We start from the raw sequence: 21,455 nt of genomic DNA, 5'->3' as shown, positions 1-21,455 counted from the left end.
CTTCTTAATGCGCCTCTGACATGTGCATAAAATATCACTGCCACCTCCTCCGAAGAAAGAGAGAAGACCACACCTGGGGACATTGTTGGAGGCATTTATTTTCCACAGATCACAGGCGAATGCATTTCGGCACTACTTTTGCCTTCCTCAGTGCCACAAGCGATTGGAAACCCTCCATCTTGCGCTGCAAAGTTGTTCTGCTGCTTTCTGTAGCCCATTGGCTCAGGCTCCGCCCAAGATGTAATTCTCCCCACCTGTTTACACAATCCGGGTGTAGTCCAGAACTGCAGGTACCAGCATGCAAAGCCTTGCCTGCAGGAAAAGGTGGAGTGGAATTTCGACACAATGGTCGGATGGCGAAGCAGGATTACGCCGATGGAGTCCAATCTGCCTTGTAGTGGAAAGTTAGACGTCTCCTTATGTCCCAGAACCGCTTCAACCTCAATGCTCAAGTTCAATACTTCGCGGGGGCAAACATCACAGTGCGTGTCACCCACTGCCAGGACAATGTCCTCACAACCGCTCTTTCTCTCTTTGTGCACCGAGGCGTGCCCAGGCAAATTCCAATACCTTGGAGGATTCACTTTTTGCCGAAGCGTTGTCACAGAATATATATCAGCCAAATTGAGTTAAGTTTCAAGGAACAAAACAATGTCCAGGCCACTGGTTTCAATAAAGGCGTGACCTTCGAAACACGTGGAGCGTTATTGAATAAACACGCTTTATTGAAACCAGTGGCCTGGACATTGTTTTGTTCCTTGAAACTTAACTCAATTCAAAGGATTTGTCGGGATTCACAACCCCGTCCAGGCCCACCACTGCAGTGGCAGGAGTTCGATGCGATTGTTTAGTGTTTCGGATATATATATATATATATATATATATTATAGTTAGGACCTAGTTTCCATAGGAAATCCACAACATTCTATTTGGAATAACTTTGGCGCCGGTGGACAAATCTTTGTGAATTTCTCCAATAAAATGGCATGCTCGGTTCCGCTCCTTTCCTGAAAGTTTGGGGGATGATTTGTTAAGTGGGGGCCGAGAAAAAATGCGGGTCCCAAAACGTGTTTTCCCAATGCAATTTTCCATTGGGGTCTTTAGCCAGGGCTACAGCCCGAACGGCTGAACAGAATTACACGAAATTTGGCAGAGAGGTAGAGTTCTGTTCGCAGATTGTGCTTTTCATTAAATGGTGTAAATCCATTCAGTAGTTTCTGAGAAAATTGCAAGTAAAATCCTAGCAATATCTAGAGACGGAGTTCAGTACGCGCAATGAAATTTGTTCAATTACGAGCGCGAGCTGCATGCTGATTGGCTGTGAACTGTCTGTCAACTCTCGAAACCAGGAAGTGTTGGCGGCCATCTTGTGCCTCGCTAGAACCGAGTCACAAGAAAACAGTACAACAAAGTTGAGAAATAGGGGAAGGGTGTAGGGTAGAGACATTCTGACCCTCTATGCTTGCTCAGGGGGTCGTACACAAATGTTTAGGCTCTATTTTTTATTTTTATTTTTTAAAGAAAAATCGCAGCGTACGTGTATGGAAATAGGTACAATTACGAGCAGGAGCTGCATGCTGATTGGCTGTCAATACTCCAAACCAGGAAGTGTTGGCAGCCCTGTTGTTTTTCGGGAGAGCAGAGTCACAAGAAAACAGTAAAACAAAGTTGAGAAATAAGGAAACAGGGCAGGGGGAAAGATTCAGATTCTATAGTCTTGGTCAGGGGGTGGTACATGGATCTTTAGGCTCATTTTTTATTTAAAAAAAAAATGGCAGGGTACTTGTGCAGTACTTGCACGTGGTGGAAAAGGTGAAAAAAAAGTAGAAGTCCGTTTTATTCATTAGGTCCCACGGGGTTAAATTACAGGGGCAATTTTTCTGCATAATGGGGGCTTGTAAGGTGCCCTGAGCACTGGGGAACGGCACTCCTCTGTTTTTATTTTGAAGTATGCGGGGGGGGTTACGGTCCTACTCCCCGCAGTCTTGGTGAGAGGCACCCCTCTGGTCTTTTAAAAAAAAAATGTTTTGATCTCTCTCTCTCTCTCCCCGTACAGATCGCGGGGAACGCCACAATTCTGGGGCAGTGATATGTAAAATGACCTTCCAGCTCCGGGACCTGCATTGTCTGGAGTTTTTTATTAATGTTAGGAGGGTGGGCTTGATAATACGTCCTTCTAAATTCCCATAGAAGCCTATGTTCTGGTGTTAACATGGGCTTCTATGGGAAATATCAAGGCCGTATTATGAAGCTCATTATCGCCGTTTTATCGGCAGTTTCCTGCCAATAAAACGGCGATAATTTTAACACCGGTCCTTGATAATATGCACCTAAGTTTACTGGTCATACGCGTATGGAAATACGTACAATTACGAGTAGGAGCTGCATGCTGATTAGGCTCAATTTTTATAAAAAAATAAATAAAAAATGGCAGGGTACTCGTGCAGTGTTTGTACGTGGTGGAAAAGGTGAAAAAAAAGTAGAAGTCAGTGTTATTCACTAGGTCCCGGGGGGGGGGGAAATTACGGGGGCAATTTTTCTGCATATTGGGGGCTTGTAAGGTGCCCCAAGCAATGGGGAACGGCACTCCTCTGGTTTTATTTTGAAGTATGCGGGGGGGTTACGGTTCTACTCCCCGCAGTCTCGGTGAGTGTCACCCCTCGTGTTTTAAAAAAATATATATATATTTTGAGCTCTCTCTCTCTCTCTCCCCGTACACGTCGCGGGGAACACCACATTTCTGGGGTACTGATATGTAAAATGACCCTCCAGCTCCGGGTACCTGCATTGTCTGGAGTTTTTTATTAATGTTGGTAGGTTGGGCTTGGTAATACGTCCTTGTTAATTCCCATAGAAGCCTATGTTCTGGTCTTAAAATGGGCTTCTATGGGAAATAACAAGGCCGTATTATGAAGCTCATTATCGCTGTTTTATCTGCAGTTTCCTGCCAATAAAACGGCGATAATTTTAACACCGGTCCTTGATAATATTCACCTAAGTTTACTGGTCATACGCGTATGGAAATACGTACAATTACGAGCAGGAGATGCATGCTGATTGGCTGTCAATACTCCAAACCAGGAAGTGTTGGCAGCCATGTTGTTTGTCGGGAGAGCAGAGTCACAAGAAAACAGTAAAACAAAGTTGAGAAATAAGGAAACGGGGCAGGGTGGAAAGATTCTGAGTCTATAGTCTTGGTCAGGGGGTGGTACATGGACCTTTAGGCTCAATTTTTCTTTTTTTTTAAATAAAAAATGGCGGGGTACTCGTGCAGTACTTGTACGCGGCGGAAAAGGTGAAAAAAAGTAGACGTCCGTTTTATTCATTAGGTCCCAGGGGGGAAAATTACAGGGGCAATTTTTCTGCATATTGGGGGCTTGTAAGGTGCCCCGAGCACTGGGGAACGGCACTCCTCTGGTTTTATTTTGAAGTATGCGGGGGGTTACGGTTCTACTCCCCACAGTCTCGGTGAGCGGCACCACTCGTGTTTTTAAAAAATATATATATGTTTTGAGCTCTCTCTCTCTCTCCGTACACATCGCGGGGAACGCCACAATTCTGGGGCAGTGATATGTAAAATGACCTTCCAGCTCCGGGACCTGCATTGTCTGGAGTTTTTTATTAATGTTAGGAGGGTGGGCTTGATAATACGTCCTTCTAAATTCCCATAGAAGCCTATGTTCTGGTGTTAACATGGGCTTCTATGGGAAATATCAAGGCCGTATTATGGAGCTCATTATCGCCATTTTATCTGCAGTTTCCTGCCAATAAAACAGTGATAATTTTAACACCGGTCCTTGATAATATGTACCTAAGTTTACTGGTCGAAAAAAAGAGCAATGGGCCATATTATCAACAAAAGGCGATACATTATCGTTGCTTTTATTGGCAGGAAACTGCTGATAAAGCAGCGATAATGAGCTTGATAATATGCCCTTGTGAATAACCATATCAGCCCAGGTTAACATCAGAACTTGGGCTGCTATGGGAATTTACAAGGGCCTATGGTTTTTTATTAATGTTGGGAGGGTGGGCTTGATATTACGTCCTTGTTAATTGCCATAGAAGCCTATGTTCTGGTGTTAACATGGGCTTATATGGGAAATAACAAGGCCGTATTATCATGGTCATTATCGCCGTTTTATCGGCAGTTTCTTGCCAATAAAACAGAGATAATTGTAACACCGGTCTTTGATAATATGCACGTAAGTTTACTGGTCAAAAAAAGAGCAATGAACCATATTATCCACAAAAGGCGATACATTATCGTCATTTTTATTGGCAGGAAACTGCCGATAAAGCGGCGATAATGGGCTTGATTATATGCCCTTGTGAATAACCATAGGAGCCCAGGTTAATACCAAAACCTTGGCTGCTATGGGAAGTTACAAGGGTCTATTATCAAGCTCATTATCGCCGCTTTATCAGCAGTTTCCTGTTGATAAAAGCGGCAATAATGTATCGCCTTTTGTTGATAATATGCTCCTTCATTCTTTTTTTTGGTGTAGTAGTTGTACTCTCTTCGCATGCTCAGCGTCGTTTCGAGGCCCAAGTTTTCTTTTTATTCAAGTTCAACAAGCAAACCTTTCTTTGTATCAGTTAGTAAACCTGTTGCTTTCTTTTCCCGGTTCGTGTTTAGGAGAGAAAGAGAAATAATGTCACAGAGAGTGAGAGAGAGAAAGAGAGAGAAAACAACATTAAAACTGTGTCGCAGAGTCTGGAGTTGAGATTTTTTCTTGAAAAGTCAGATGTAGATTTACTAGCTCCTTGCATCACTTTACCCATGTTAAAAGTGACTCGAAAGTGGCATAATAAGGTTGTGGATCTGTTTGTCAGACTGTTGTAACTTATCTGTTGTCATTGCTTGGAGGTAATTATAGATTTTATAGAGAAGGTACTGTACACTACGCACTCTGGGTCATAATATCAAGCCTGGGCGTCAAAATTATCACCACATTATCGGCAGGAAAGTGTCGCTAAATTGGAGATAATGGGTTGATAATATGCTCCATGGAATTCCAATCGAAGCTCATGTTAGATGTCGTTCACATCTAACATGAGCTTCGATTGGAATTGAATAGAGCATATTATCAAACCTATTATAGCCACTTTAGCAGCAGTTTGCTTCCGATAAAGTGGCAATAATTTTGTCTCCAAGGCTTGCTAATATGGCCCTCTCTCGTTTCACAAATAAAGCTAACACTACAGTTTTACGAGTGCAGTGTACCTGGTACATTTGACTTGTTATAGTGCCGCCTTCAAGTGGTGTCTATATGGGAGTGCCTACTGCGTTACTAACGCCTGTTATGCCGAATTATTTCTAATGCATTCCTATGAAGGATTTGTAGATCTAGGCCTCTGTGCTTACCGTTGTATAAACCTTGCGGCCAAACACATACCGAAGTAGACTTCACAACTTCCCTTCAACAATTCTTCTACACATCCAAGCAGACAGCAGTGTCTAAGTTTAAGAGAGAAAGAGAAATGATGTCACAGAGAGTGAGAGAGAGAAAGAGAGAGAAAACAACATTAAAACCTTGTCGCAGAGTCTGGAGTTGAGATTTTTTATTGAAAAGTCAGACGTAGATTTACTAGCTCCTTGCATCGCTGTACCCATGTTAAAAGTGACTCAAAATTGACATAATAAGGTTGTGGATCTGTTTTTCAGACTGTTGTAAGCTATCTGTTTCACTGCTCGGAGGTAATTATAGATTTTTGCAGAGAAGCTGCTGTACAGTACGCACTCTGGGCCATAATATGAAGCCTGGGCAACAAAATTATCGCCACTTTATCGGCAGGAAAGTGTAGCTAAAGTGGCGATAATGGGTTTGATAATATTCTCTATGGAATTCCAATTGAAGCTCATGTCTGATGTCCTTCACATGTAACATGAGCGTCGATTGGAATTACATAGAGCATATTATCAAACCCATTATTGCCACTTTAGCGGCACTTTCCTGCCGATAAAGTGGAGATGATTTAGTCGTCCAGGCTTGATAATATGGCCCTCTCTCGTTTCACAAATAAAGCTAGCACTACAGTTTTACGAGTGCAGTGTACCTGGTATATTTCAGTTGTTATAGTGCCGCGTTCAAGTGGTGTCTATTTGGAAGTGCCTACTGCGTTACTGACGGTGTTTATAGCGACTTATTTCTAATACATTGCTATCAAGGCTTTGTAGATCTAGGCTGCTGTGCTTACCTTGTATAAAGTGTGCGGCCACCGGAGTTAACCATTCGACTTGAACTCTGCTTCTGTACGTCAAAGTATATTCAATAAGTTGCAGAGAATTCCATTGCTGTTGCTCAATAGGCTTTAGTTGCTTCTGAACGATGTTTGCTGAAGGAAACAAAAGGACATTTTGATTTATCATCGTAAACTGAGTTGCGTAACTATCAAAAGTGAATTTTAATGTGGGTTCTTAATGTTCCGTAGTTAAGACTGTTGCAGCTCCAGCAAACAAAGGAAGATCAATAAGTTAATATAGGCCTGGGACGGCCTTGTGACGCACAAAAAAAAATACTCTCAAGAACGCCCAATTAATAATAATAGAGGCCTAAGCACGTGGCTTAGTACAGAAATATGACACAGAAATTTATGCACGCATAATTTTTAACCCCTTCGATGCTTGTGACGGAACCATTCCGTCATCAGTCACGGTTGGGCTGTGCTGATGACGGAATGGTTCCGTCACGACCACACCCATTTACATAGGGGCCCAGCACAACAGGATAATCTCTTTAGCAGCCAAGGTGTTAAGATTAGAGGTGTATAGGACTTTGTGACTTATAAAGAAATATTTCAATTATGTAAGTATAATTTAAAACCATTGAGGGGTAGGAAAGCCATATGAAGGATAAAAAAATAGCATTATTCATATACAATTTACAGTGGAGGCTGATGTTGTGACGTCTTCTCGAACCTTTGCTTCTGTCGTCTTTTGTCATGTCTTGAAAGGCTGCGGTTTCGCTGAGTCTGGGTTGTTTTCGACAGTCTGTCTGTCACCGCAGTAGAGGCAGGCAAAAGAGAGCGTGCTCACGTCAGTGCCCGCATTATATGGGAACTGCTGGGGCTGACCAAACCAAGCCCAGGGCCGTTATTGGTAGTGTTTTCACGGTCTGCAAGAATGATGGCCCTGGGGGACATACCATTGGGTAATGTACTGGTTTGCAGGCTAAATGATAGCAAGCATGCTAGGTGGTGGCATGTGGGTAGTGTGGGCGTGCGTGCACCGCGCATGTGCAAGTATGAGTGTGTGCACTAACAATTAACAACAGAGAGAGATGGGGGCGGTGTTATAATGTACACAGAGGCAGGCCCAGAATCGGATCTGCAATGAGTCAGCATTTCTAATCATCCTCCTTAGCGCACCCTGAGCTCTGATTTGTCACTGAGAGGGTGATTGCACCATAGTTTGTACTGCTTATCATACTCAGCATGTACCCGCGCATACGGTACGAATATGCTTTGACGTTACGCGTCACTTTAAAGCTACGGTGTGAAGTCTTGTACGCTGTACTGTATGCAAAAGGGGGCAATGTTTCTACTTGGTTTAAAACATGTATGTATTTAATGTACATACTAAGGGCAGACATTTGGCATAACTATGATTTTTTTTAATACTTGTAATAATCATATATTACTTTTAGAAAGAATTACACAAATCGCGGTAGAGCATCATGCGTACTCGTATTGAAAGAGCTGTGCAAGCGCATCATAAGCGTACGCAAAGCCATGTGACTTTAAAAGGAGAGATTTGATTGGTTCATAACTTTTCCTATTGCGACTGTTAAAAGTTCCGTCCCATAATAATTATTCGACTTTGACTTTCTAAGAAGAAGCATTTGTTCTGAGAATCTTATCAAATAGAAGGAAAATCACCATAATAAGAGCAATGGAGTCATCTTCCAGCAGTTCTTCAGAGTGAGATTTAATTCTGAAGAACGTCCAAAGAAGAGGAAAGAAGCTCTAATGTGGAAGTTTTTCACTTTTCCAGAAGGTCAAAAAAAGGTTAATGTTCAAAAGTAACCTGTAAAAATTGCGAAACAACTCTTTCAAGGGGTGATCCATGTAAAAAATACTCATTTGGCACAGCAAATATGGTGCGACACGTGAAGAACTTGCACCCCAAGAACTTTGCTCGAGCTGCAAGACGGAGGTTGCACGAGAACCCACCTGCTTCTGCACCAAGCACATCAACTGCGGCAGCAGCATTTTCAGCAAGCATTCCACACCCACATATTGATTCTGACTTTGCTAAAGTAAACATTTCTATGCATTTATTGCGATAAACTTTTGTGTTATGGGTAACAGTTTATAGACTTAATGAAACGCAGGCTGCAGGATCATTGCTGTCCTTGACATTAGTTGTTCTTTTTTTCATTCTTTTGTTCCGCTTGGAATTTGTTGGGAAAACACCAAAAAAATACAAAAAAACCCAGTTCTTTTTAGAACTAACTTCACTGGTCAAAGAAAGAACTATATTTCTATGTTAGTGTATAAACGTTTGTCAGAATGAATGTGTAGTTCATAAAGGAATGAATGAATATATTACTAGTGTATGGAGAATGTGAAAGTGCAGAACTATAAGGAACTGCTACAGCATAAATCTATAAGGTGTTTATCTATAGCATACTGTAGTATGTCCGAAGCACTTGAATGTATCATATGTACATAAATATGTTACAAGTCTATGTTTCAATTTACTCTGCTGGTGAAAGTGCCTGGGTGAATTTGTATGTGTTAGGGGCGGATTTACAATCCCCTTGTGCCTGTTTTACCCAGCCGTTGCGCCACTTTTGTGACACAGCGGTGGTGCAAAAGATGTGCCATGGTGTGTGCTATTAACAATGTGACGCATCTGGAGGGTGTATTACATTTTAAAGCACTGCGCCAGAAGAGGCTTTCTTGTGCAGAAGGGGGTGCAGCATGGCCGCCTAAAAGTGACTGAGTGAAATGTATAACATTTTATTCAGTGACTTTTGAGCTTATGCTGCGTCAAAATCTTGCACATGCTTGAAGCAGGTGTAAGGATTGATAAAGCATTGTGAGCATAGGGCCCCATGAGAATTGCTGGGGCTGTGTTATACTTGCAACCAACGTCAAGCAATAATTCATCCCAAAATTACTTTGCAATATAGTTTAGTTATTATTTTATAATAAGAATGTGAAATATAATCAAAAAATAAAATAAATATAAATATTTATATTAAAAATATAGGAAATTAGTATAAAAAGAAAGACATAATAATTAATACATTTATAAATTATCATTTACAAAACCTATGAAATTCACTGAAAAAACCATAGTTTCACACAAGTTATAGTTAGGAATTAGCATTTAAAAAACCTTGCAAATTCATTGAAAAAAACATAGGTTTCACACGTTATAGTTAACTAAACATTTCTCTCATACAAAACCTTTGAAATTCCTCCGTTATAGTTAGCTCAGCTAACTATAACTTGCGCGCCCACAATGCACTGCTGATGACGTCACATATTACATCACTCATGACATGGTCAGCGACATCACTCATGACATCACTGATGACATCTCAAATGACATCACTGATGACATCACTGATCACATCATCCAGTGAATGTGTGTCTTTCTGAATTTTTTTTTATATATGTATATCTAAAGGTCGATGGAAGAATAAATGGAAAATAAGTGTCTAGGTAGTTATAGTTAGGATTTTTTTCAATGTTAAATCTCAAAATTCTATTTGGAATAACTTTGGCGCCGGTTGACGAATCTGCCTGAAAATTTCCTCAAAATGGCCTCGCGGCTCCCCAGTTTGGGGAGGATTTGTCAAGCGGGGGCCGAGATAAAAGGGGGGTCCCAAAACGTGTTCTCTCCATGTTAATTTCCATAGGGCGGTCGACCTCACGTTTAGCCCGAACGGCTGAATGGATTTCCACCAAACTTGGCAAAACTGTAGGGTCTGGTAGCCCGATGTGCCTTTGCTATGTCTCAAGATATGTGCTCCAGTAGATTTTGAGTAATTTAGGTTCAAAAAAATATATAAATGATGTCATGAGTGAAGTCACTGACCATGTCATGAGTGATGTAATATGTGATGTCATCAGCAGTGCAATACACGCGCAAGTTATAGTGAGTCCAAGTAACTATAACGTGGGAATTTCAATGGTTTTATGTCAGTAAAATTTCCAGTTAACTATAACTCTTGTGAAACCTATGGTTTTTTTAGTGAATATATATATATGTACATGTATATGTATATGCATATATGTATATATATATATATATGTATATATATATATATATATATATATATATATATATATATATATATATATATATATATACATACATACATACATACATACATACATATATATATATATATACATACATATATATATATATATATATATATATATATATATATATATATATATATATATATATATATGTATATATATATATATATATATATATATATATATATATATATATATATAAAACCATTGAAATTCCCACGTTATAGTTAGATGGACTCACTATAACTTGCGCGTGCAATGCACTGCTGATGACATCACATATTACATCACTCATGACATGGTCAGTGACATCACTCATGACATCACTGATGACACCATCCAGTGAATGTGTGTCTTTCTGAAAAATAAATATATTTTATATATGTATATGTAAAAGTTGATGGAAGAATAAATGTTTAAATAAGTGTCTAAATGGATGGTTTTTAAAAATTGATTGGTTAACTGGCTTAATAAGACATCATCAGCAGTGCATTGCACGCGCAAGTTATAGTGAGTCCATCTAACTATAACGTGGGAATTTCAATGGTTTTATATCAGTAAAATTTCCAGCTAACTATAACTGGTGTGAAACCTATGGTTTTTTCAGTGAATTTAATAGGTTTTTTAAATGCTAATTCCTAACTATAACTGGTGTGAAACCTATGGTTTTTTCAGTGAATTTCATAGGTTTTTTAAATGCTAATTCCTTTGTATATCGAGTTTCTAACCTTTTTTTTTTTTTACAATTTGCTGTTTTTTTTAAAGTATTCATGTTTTTTTATATAATTTTTTTCTTTTGCGCTCTGGGTGCGCGCTCCGGGAAGCTTTCATCTAAGCTCTCCGGTAAGCTTTTCCGTGAGCTCATCTGAAAGCGCACCCAGAGCGCAACTGTCGTTCGTGAAAAAAAATATGAATGAAAAGTTAATAATAATGCAAAACATTTCGTACCATACAAATAAAATTAGTTTTTTTTAATAAGGAAAATGATTATGCATTTCTATAAAAGATTGATGACGTCACTTCGGCGCGCAACGTAAGTGCCCTCGGAAGCGCCTACGTTCGCGGCGCATAAACGCACGCAAAAGCGCCTACGATCGCGCCACGTTTGCGCCCCGGAAGCGCCTACGATCGCGCTGCGTAAACGCACCGGAAGTGCTCCGGAGCGCGCAGCGTAAACGCGTCGGGTCATGTGACCCTAAAATAACACTTTTCATTGGTTGCTAACAGTTTTTTTTTACAATGAATGAAATCCCCACCCATTTCCTTCACTTCTTCTTTCACTTTTGTGACTGAAAGACCTGCCTTTTTTGCTGTTCCATATTCCTTGATTAATCATGGCTGCCAGACCATCCAGCAGTGAAGATGACTCCAATGATTTCATTGATGAAGAGCCTCCTCAGCCGAAGGTCAAAGAACATTTCATCTGGAAATTTTTTAAGTTTCCAGCAGACCAGAAGAAGGTGAATGCACCAAAGGTAGAGTGCAGGATCTGCAAACAGGTCCTGTCATGGGGTAACCCCCCAAAAAAATACTCTTTTGGCAACTTCACCATGATTCGCCATGTGGAGAGGAGGCACCCCCAGAATTTTGCCCGGGAAAGTGTCAGGGCTCTGGCACAAGAGGTTCCCAGAGATGGGGCCTCTACATCAACAGGAGGAGCAACTTCTTCTGGGAGAGAACAATCGCAGGAGCAGGTCGCAAACATACAACCTGCATTTAACCATGGGGTCGTCAAATGCAGATACTGCAATCAACTCCTCACCTATGGGGAGCAAAGTGTCCTGCTCATGGTTCGAGCATTGGAGAACCATCGCTGCCCTTCCCACCCCTAATTTTTTTCTTTTCTTTTTGCTCCTGTTGAGCAGTTTCCATTCCCTGTTTTTGTTCCTGTTCAGTTAAAAGAAGAAAACCAAAAGTTCTTTTCAGAACTACCTCCAATTCTCATCAAAGAGCTATATTCTTAAAAAAATGAAGAGTAAGTGAAATATAGTGCATTGATAATTGAAAGGAGAATGAGTAAGAAAGAACAGAAAGGTATGAGAGGTGAAAGGAAGTGAAGTAGGAGGAATGAAAGAAGGTGAGTGTTAGAAAAGAAAGTTATGACACAGTGAATAAACTGGAGGCCTCATTTCTGAAAAGTGACGCATCGCTACGTGAAAACAGCGATGCGTCACTTTTCTGGACGCACTCCTTATGACATTCCAGATATGTCATATTTAATATATGACTAATCAATTCGCAAGGAGTTACAGATATGTCAGTATTTCTGACGTATCTGTAAACACAAAAGTAACGCATTGCAGGAGTGCGTCACAAAAGTGACGCAACTCCAGTAATGTGTCCTTTCACATGGAAAAAGCACCATGTGAAAGGTTTGCTGTGAAGCAGGCGCAAGATTTTGGCGCAACAGCATCCTAAAAGTGACGCACTGCGTCATTATTACCAAGCTTTTTGCAAGGAACACCCCCTCTGCATGCATTATACCTGACACTATTTTTTAAAAAGTGACGCATCTAGGTACATGGGTCACTTTTTAAAACTCTGCGCCACATTATATCTGCATCAGGTATAATGTATGCAGAGGGGGCAATCCCTCGCAAAAAGCTTGGTAATAACGACGTACTGAAATCTATGAGATTTCTCTGCGTCACTTTTAGGATGCTGTTGCGTCAAAATCTTGCGCCTGCCTCGCGTCACTTTCATGTTTACAGATATGTGAGAAATACTGACGTATCTGTAACTCCTTGCAACATGATTCATCATACATTAAATATGACACATCTGGAATGTCATAAGGACTGTGGACAGAAAAGTGACGCATCACACCAGCAGTGTAATAAAATGTGCCTTGTTGCACTATATTTAAAGGATGCAACAGCATCCTAAAAGTGACGCAGTGAAATCTCAAACATTTCACTGCGTCGCTATTACAAAGCTTTTTGTGGGGGAACACCCCCTCTGCATGCATTATACCTCACGCAGATATAATGTGGCGCTTGATTTTAAAAAGTGACCCATCTACCTAGATACGTCACTTTTTAAATATAACGCAACCATGCACATTTTTTTACACCACTGGTGCGATGCGTCACTTTTCTGTGCGCACTCCTTATGACATTCCAAGTAACGCATTGCTGGAGTGCGTCACAAAAGTGACGCAACTCCAGTAATGCGTCCTTTCAAATGGGGAAAGCAGCATGTGAAAGGTCTTGCCTCAGTCTAACACCTGCTGTAAAGCAGGCACAAGATTTTGACGCAACAGCATCCTAAAAGTGACGCAGTGAAATCTCAAAGATTTCACTGCGTCGCTATTACAAAGCTTTTTGCGGGAGAACACCCCCTCTGCATGCATTATACCTGACGCTATTTTTAAAAAGTGACGCATCTAGGTACATGGGTCACTTTTTAAAACTCTGCGCCACATTATATCTGCGTCAGGTATAATGTATGCAAAGGGGGCATTCCCCCGCAAAAAGCTTGGTAATAACGACGTACTGAAATCTATAAGATTTCTCTGCGTCACTTTTAGGATGCTGTTGCGTTAAAATCTTGCACCTGCCTCGCATCACTTTTATGTTTACAGATATGTCAGAAATACTGACGTATCTGTAACTCCTTGCAACATGATTCGTCATACATTAAATATGACACATCTGGAATGTCATAAGGAATGCGCACAGAAAAGTGACGCATAACACCAGCAGTGTAATAAAATGTGCCTCGTTGCACTATATTTAAAAAGTGACGCATCTAGATAGATGCGTCACTTTTTAAATATTGCATAACAATGCGCATTTTTTTACACCGCTGGTGCGTCACAAAAATTGACGCACAGGAGGCGCAAAACTAGCAGCGCAAGGCCTTCATAAATATGGTCCTGGATTTTCCCTGTGCTTCGCCGGTGCGCGTACCATGCGCTTCCCCCGCGCAAAACGAAAAAAAAAATTTAATGCCCTGCAGGACCCTATTTTAGTCCCTACATAAAACCTAGGGGGTCAGAGGGGGTCTACTCTTCCCCCTTATGGTCATTTGCCCCTTTTATTTTCAAACCCCTTGTGTCTCGATTTTACCGAGACACAAGATGGCGGCCGCTCCAGACTGTTTAGAATGTTTACAGACACCCAAGAGCCAATCAGCTTTCTGCGCGCAAGTCGCGTGTCACGCCAGGAGCGCACTCCGGTGCGCGCACCGGAGAGCGCCTATAGATATATATATTTTTTTGAACCTAAATTACTCAAAATCCACTGGAGCACATATCTTGAGACATAGCAAAGGCACATCGGGCTACCAGTCCCTACAATTTTGCCAAGTTTGGTGTAAATCCATTCAGCCGTTCGGGCTAAAAGTGAAATCGACCGCCCTATGGAAATTAACATGGGGAAAATGCGTTTTGGGACCCCCCTTTTATCTCGGCCCCCGCTTGACGTATCCCCCCCAAACTTTCAGGGAAGGACCGGAGCTCGACGAGGCCATTTTCAGGAAATTTTCAGGCAGATTCGTCAACCGGTGCCAAAGTTATTCCAAATAGAAGTTTGAGATTTAACATTAAAAAAAATCCTAACTATAACTACCTACTGGCGACCGCCAGTAGGTAATATATATATATATATATATATATATATATATATATATATATATATATATATATATATATATATATATATATATATTCACTGTGAAAAACCATAGGTTTCACACATGTTATGGTTAGCTGGACATTTCACTCATACAAAACCATTGAAATTCCACTGTTATAAAGAGTTCAGCTAACTATAACTCGCACGCCTGCAATCCACTGCTGATGACGTCAGATATTACATCACTCATGACATAGTCAGTGACATCACCCATGACATCACTGATGACATCTCAAATGACATCACTGATGACATCACTGATGAGTACATATGGAGGATGTGACCGCCAGGGTGGCGGTCACATCCTAATTCCAATGGAGGAACCGCCGCTGCCCCTGCGGACGGTACCTCCCCCTCGGGGGTGCATCCAAATCGACCCAGCAGTGAAATTTGTTCTCACTTTTAAAATCCAAACAAGATTGCATTTCCACATGCAACTTAGCATCTCCCCATGTGTAAAAGCAATGCCAGCTCCAGAAGGACACGAGGAGTTGCCGGGATCGTGGGGGCATTGTACGCTCCGTCTTTTTTATAGATAGGGTCACATGTGTAGTGACGGATGCGCTGGATGGGTGTGGTGTGGGTGTATACCAGCCATGACGGACTGTGTGTGTGCTGATCTGACAACTAGACCTGGAACTAAGAAATCACTACAATGGAAATCTGGGCCATATACTGTTGTTGTGTTTTCCTGGTAGCGTAAGCTGTACCAACGTATTCAGTCTTGATTAATTTACACCTCCTCCAGGGCTTTTAAATGTGGTGAAGGGGGCTGTGTGGCTCAAGGACACTGCAGAAGCTGGTCTTGTGGCGTGGCAGTTTCCAGGGCCTGCGAGGGCTCTGGACATAGGGTTACACAGTCTGTCACACACAATATACTAAAAAAAAGAGAAAGTGATGCGAGATGATTTCGGATGTGGTTAGGCTTCTGAGCCTGGATGATCATTAAATGGGTCTTGCAGAAGTGCGTACTTATTCTGGAAGAAGCCTTTCAGGGTCTTGCGAAAGCAAGTCATCTTTAATAATTGCCTCTTGCTGCATCTACATGCAAACATATCTGATTAGCTCGTATGTTAGAAACAAAAACTTTCAACATCTCTTTTTGATTGGTTGTGAAGCATTGTAAGAAGACTATTCACCTGTGAGGATTTCCAGGCGCTGGGGGAGTATGTGGGGGGGATTTGTGCAGCTTTCATCATTCAAAAAGGCAAGTGTTATGGCTCTTCCTGAATGCTTTCAGTGTGGGGGTTCATCTGATGCTGAGAGGGAGTTCTTTCCATGTCTTGGCCATGATGTACGAGAAGGGTGTGCCTCTTGTCTGGTATCTCATTACAGAGGATTTCGGCCAAGGCCTTGTCAGAGGAGTGGGCCCCACTCTGGGCCACCCATTATAAATAAAAACATTCCCTCTGGGATTTGGCCCCGAGGTCTAATTAATAACAAAGCGGGCTTCTGTTTTTTTCTTCTTTTTCACAGCATACGCGTACCTTATGCGTATACCACGACTTTTAATAAAAAAAAAATAATGTGCCTAGGGGGTCCTTGTCGGACCCCCTGAGCAGGCCTACGGTGTCAGGGTGTTTCTACCCTGCCCATTTGCGTGTTTTACGCATTTCTTTTGCTGCATTCTTGTGCCTTGGTTCTACCAAGGCACAAGATGGCTGCCAACACTTCCTGATTTGAAGTGTTGACAGCCAATTAGCATAAAGCTCGTGCTCGGGAAGGTACAGAGTACAGTACAGAGTACAGTACTTCATCTCTAGATATATCTATGATTTTACTTTTGATTTTCTCAGGAACTACGGAACGGATTTACACCATTTAAGAGAAAACGTGATCTGCGAACCGAACTCTACCTTTTTGCCAAATTTGGTGTCATTCCGTTCAGCAGTTCGGACTGTAGCCCTGGCTAAATGTCTTATGGAAAATTGCATGGGGGGAAAACACGTTTTGGGACCCCCCTTTTTTCTCAGCCCCAGCATCACAAATCACCCCCAAACTTTCAGGGAAAGAGCGGAGCAGAGCAGGCCATTTTCTTGGAGAATTTCGCGAAGATTCTTTCGACCGGCGCCAAAATTATTCCAAATAGAATGTTGCGGATTTCCTATGGAAAGTAGGTCTTAACTATAACTACCTAATGGTGACCACCAGTAGGATATATATATATATATATATATATATATATATATATATATATATATATATATATATATATATATATATATATATATATATATATATATATATATATATATATATATATATATATATATATTATATATTTTTTTTTTGTATCACAAAAGAGGCGGCACAACCGGATACTTTACTGAAGCCTTTTAATCAGCTCTTCACCCCACCGACGCGTCTCAGCCACACAAGGCATTGGTCACGGTCAGTAAGTCCTTCTACCATTTCCATTTAAATACTAGCCCATGTTAGCCCTAGGTGGCATTATGGGATACGTAGTTTGGAACAAAAATCACTTTAAAATTGCAAGAAAAGAAAGACTGGTGTGAATCATACATTTACACTGTTTTAGTACATTGTGTCACATGTTAATTCACATGGGCAAAATTTATAGTTCATACTTGGTATAGGAATAGTTCCATATTTCATTTGATTTTTGTGTCGGGTGTAGTACCCTAGCAATCGGTTTTTGCTGGTGTTGTTACAGTCACCCTAGATGTATGTGGAGGTCCTCCTCAAAGTTCATACCTCTCGGAATTTTTGTTCGAAGTCGGATGATGAGGCAGGACTCAATTTGTCGTAGTTTGCGGACAGTGTCGCCTCCTCTTTCCATTTTCGACAACATTTTCAAACCATAGGATTTCATTGCTCTCCAGTCTCCATTCTGACAGGCACTTATGTGTTTAGCAGTGGCATACAACATATTTTTGTATTTCACTGCACGGATGTGTTCCAGGATTCTCTTTTTCAACATACACGTTGTGCTGCCTTTGTATTTGACACCACATCTGCTTTCGATAACGTATACCACATTCTTCGAACTGCAAGTGATTTGTTGTTCAATTTGCATTATTTTACCATCCGGTTCTTCAATGCTTTTTTTGCTTGTTCCGATCTTGCATGCTTTACAAGTTGGGCATGGTTGGAATCCTTTTCGTTGGTCTGTTAGCCAGTATGTTTGTGATTTCATTTGAAAGTGACTTTTCACTAGGAGATCTTGGAGAGAGATGTTCTTTTTGTATGTTATTGATGGTTGCTTACCTACAAGATCTCCTATGTCACGGTCTCCTGATATGAGATGCCAGTATTTTTTCATTTTATTGGAGATGATTCCACTCTCTTTACTATATGTAGTTACAAATCTCGGCGGGTCATTCTCTGTAGTTGTTTTAGGTTTTTCCACCAAAATTTCTGCTCTTGTCTTTTTATCTGACTTCTTTTTAAATTTTTTTAGAACACGGTCTTCGTATCCTCGTGAAGCGAATCTGGCCTTGCTTTCTCCTATTTTGATTTCAGCATCTTCAACTTTTGGGCAGTTTCTTTTGAGTCTAATAAATTCTCCATATGGTATGCTTTTTAGCAGGGCTTTAGGGTGGAAACTGGTGCCATGCAGCACACTGTTAGTAGATGTTTTTTTGCAAAACAGAGTGGATTCAATTTTTCCTTCTGAGATATAAATCTTGGTGTCCTAAAAGTCAATTTGTTTTTTACTTGTAGAGCATGTAAATTGCAAACCAATGTCATTATTGTTTAATCTGTAGAAATATTTTTGAAATTGCAGATCTGACCCATTCCATATTATAAACACATTGTCTATGTAGCGTACCCATAGAATTATTCGATCCAGATCTGATTGGTTATTGATGTTCCATGCTATTGTCTTTTCCCACCAGCCCATGGCGATATTTGCATAATTTGGGGAAAAAGATATCCTCATGGCAGTTCCGCATTCCTGCTTGTAGAGTTCTTTATTAAAGAGAAAGACATTGTTTGTCAAGCACATGTGAATCATTTTCAGAAACATGTTTGTATGTTCCAATGTTGTAATGCTACGTTGTTTTAAGAAGTATTAGCAGGCTTCTATTCCTATGTCGTGTCTTATAGATGTGTATAACGATACTACATCTATCGTGACTAGTAGATATTCCGCATTCCACGTTATATCCACGAGGGTCCACAGGAAATCTCCTGTGTCCTTAATGTAGGAGGGCATGCTTTGAGCAATGGGAGCCAGAAATGTGTCTACATATTTTGAGACATTCTCAAACAGGGAACTGCACAAGGAAACAATCGGTCTACCTGGCGGATTGAATAAAGTCTTATGTATTTTGGGCAGGAAATATATACAAGGCATGGTTGGAAAATCAGTGTTCAGAAATTTTTTCTCATCCTCATTTAGCAATCCTTTTGTATGCCACTCATTCAGATGTTCTTTCAATTCATTTAACATTCTAGTACTCTGATTATTTCTGAGTTTTGAATAGTTTTGTTCCATATTTAGCTGTCTCATGGCTTCATTGATATAATTAGATGTTTCCATATTTACAATATTTCCCCCTTTGTCCGCTGGTTTTATTGTAATTTTTTCATTGTCCATGAGAGATTTGATTGCTTTGCGTTCATCTGATGTTAGATTTTCCCTTGTATTATTTCTTACTTTTGTCAGTTTGTCCAGCTCTTCACTCATTGCATCTGAGAAGAGATCGATCTTGTTGCCAGGTGACAGAATAGGATAATACCGGGACTTTCTTTTTAGTCCTGTATTCGGTTTTTCATTGGTTCTGATGTCCATTTGTTCTAGCATTTGTGTGTCTGACATAGTTGTGCCATCTTGATCAAATAGAGCTTCAAACGTTTGTCTTAAACCAGGTAGTTGTTCAATGGCCGTGATTGTCTCACCTTTTTCATTGGTGTCATTTACAGACTGTCCACTTTGATTTGTTGATTTGTTGGCATGTCTTTTTTCAGTTTCCTGACGAATTTGTATAGACCGATTTTTGTTTGCGTGTAATCAAAATGTGAGTCGGGGCAGAATGACAAGCCTTTGTTTAATACAATTCTTCCTTTTTCAGTCGGCTGATAATTAGAGAGATTGACAATCAGGTTGGTTATTTCCTGTTGTGGAGGGGGTATTGTCTTCTTACGTTGTTTGGATCTGCGGGTTTTTCGGGTACTGACGAGGGAGTTTGATGAATTTGTGTTGTTTTTCCCCTCCCGCCTCTTTGATATGGTCTCCTTCCCCTTCCTCCGCCTCGTGTGATGGTCTTCTCCAGATTCATCAATGTTACTTCCTCTAAAACAGACAAGTTTTTTGTCTGGTAAGCCTCACGTGTTGCTCCATTCTCACTCACATCAGATTCGCTCGCACTTGATGCTAGTTTATGCATTGAATAATTTTTCTTTAAGTTGTCATAGCGTTTTGCGAACGTTAGAATCCTACCATGTAGATAGTCTTGTTCGTCGCTTTTGAATTTTCGTTCTTTTCGTTCTTCAATTTCCTTTTCATAGTGGTCCAATCTGGCTTCCATTTCTTGTCTGAGTTTGGTGATTTCATCTTGATTTGATTCTTTTTGTAATGTTTCCTCTGATTCTTTGATTTTTTTAGTCAGCTCATCGATGTCAGTTCTGGCGTGTTTGATCAAGATGCGCATCATATTTAATGAACATGCTGTGTTATTTTCCATCCATTCATTCAATAGCTCCTCCTTTGTATCCGGGTGTGTGGATATAGTAAAAATCCTTAAACCTCGTGGGACACGTTTTACCTCCACATAATTTTCGAGTGCTATTACTTCCTAGCTTTTATTTCTTTCTTTCATGTATAGTCGCTCAAGTGAATTGATTTGTTATTTGAGCGTTAGATTGTCCGTTTCTGGTGTTTTGGTTTTGTGGCTCGTGTCAGCCGTCACAGCCCCTGTTTTAAACATAGTTGATGCTTTAGATTTTGTGATACAAAATTAAGTTTTGGGTCAGGATCTGACCCCTGGGCCGAGCACACACTGTTGAGCGCACTCGTGGACTGCAGGATCACATTGTGGTAAAAAATATATATATATATATATATATATATACACACACACACATACATATTTTCAAACAAAACATCATGTTTACTCAAAAAGGACAAAACTGGCACTCCATTGGTTTTCACTCTGGAACGTTTATTCTTACATGAGTGTTATCTTCTACGGTTTTTAGCCACCACCTACAGCCTTGCTCACAACAATGAACCACTTTTGCTTTTCCATTTAAATGTTTGATCCCTCAAAGAAATACTGATAAAAAAGAGAACAATTCGTTTTGCTATTTCTAGCAAGCTACTTAAGGTAAATGGTAGCACCATCTTGGAACATGCATTCATGCACACAAGTTATTTTCAACTCCAACTACACTTGGTCACCAATTATTAAACTGTTAGAGATCAAATTCAATTGAAAAGTTCCATTAATATGACATTTGTAGTTCAAAGTACAGTTTATTTTACAAACAAACTTTTTACATTGTCTCATAATTAATCGGACAGTTCCTGACGATGAACAACATGTTCAATTCTGGATTATACAGTGC

This window comes from Lissotriton vulgaris, chromosome 3_1 (genome assembly GCF_964263255.1).
Source record: "Lissotriton vulgaris chromosome 3_1, aLisVul1.2, whole genome shotgun sequence".
Classification (NCBI taxonomy): Eukaryota; Metazoa; Chordata; class Amphibia; order Caudata; family Salamandridae; genus Lissotriton; species Lissotriton vulgaris.
Note: the sequence above shows the minus strand (reverse complement) of the source record.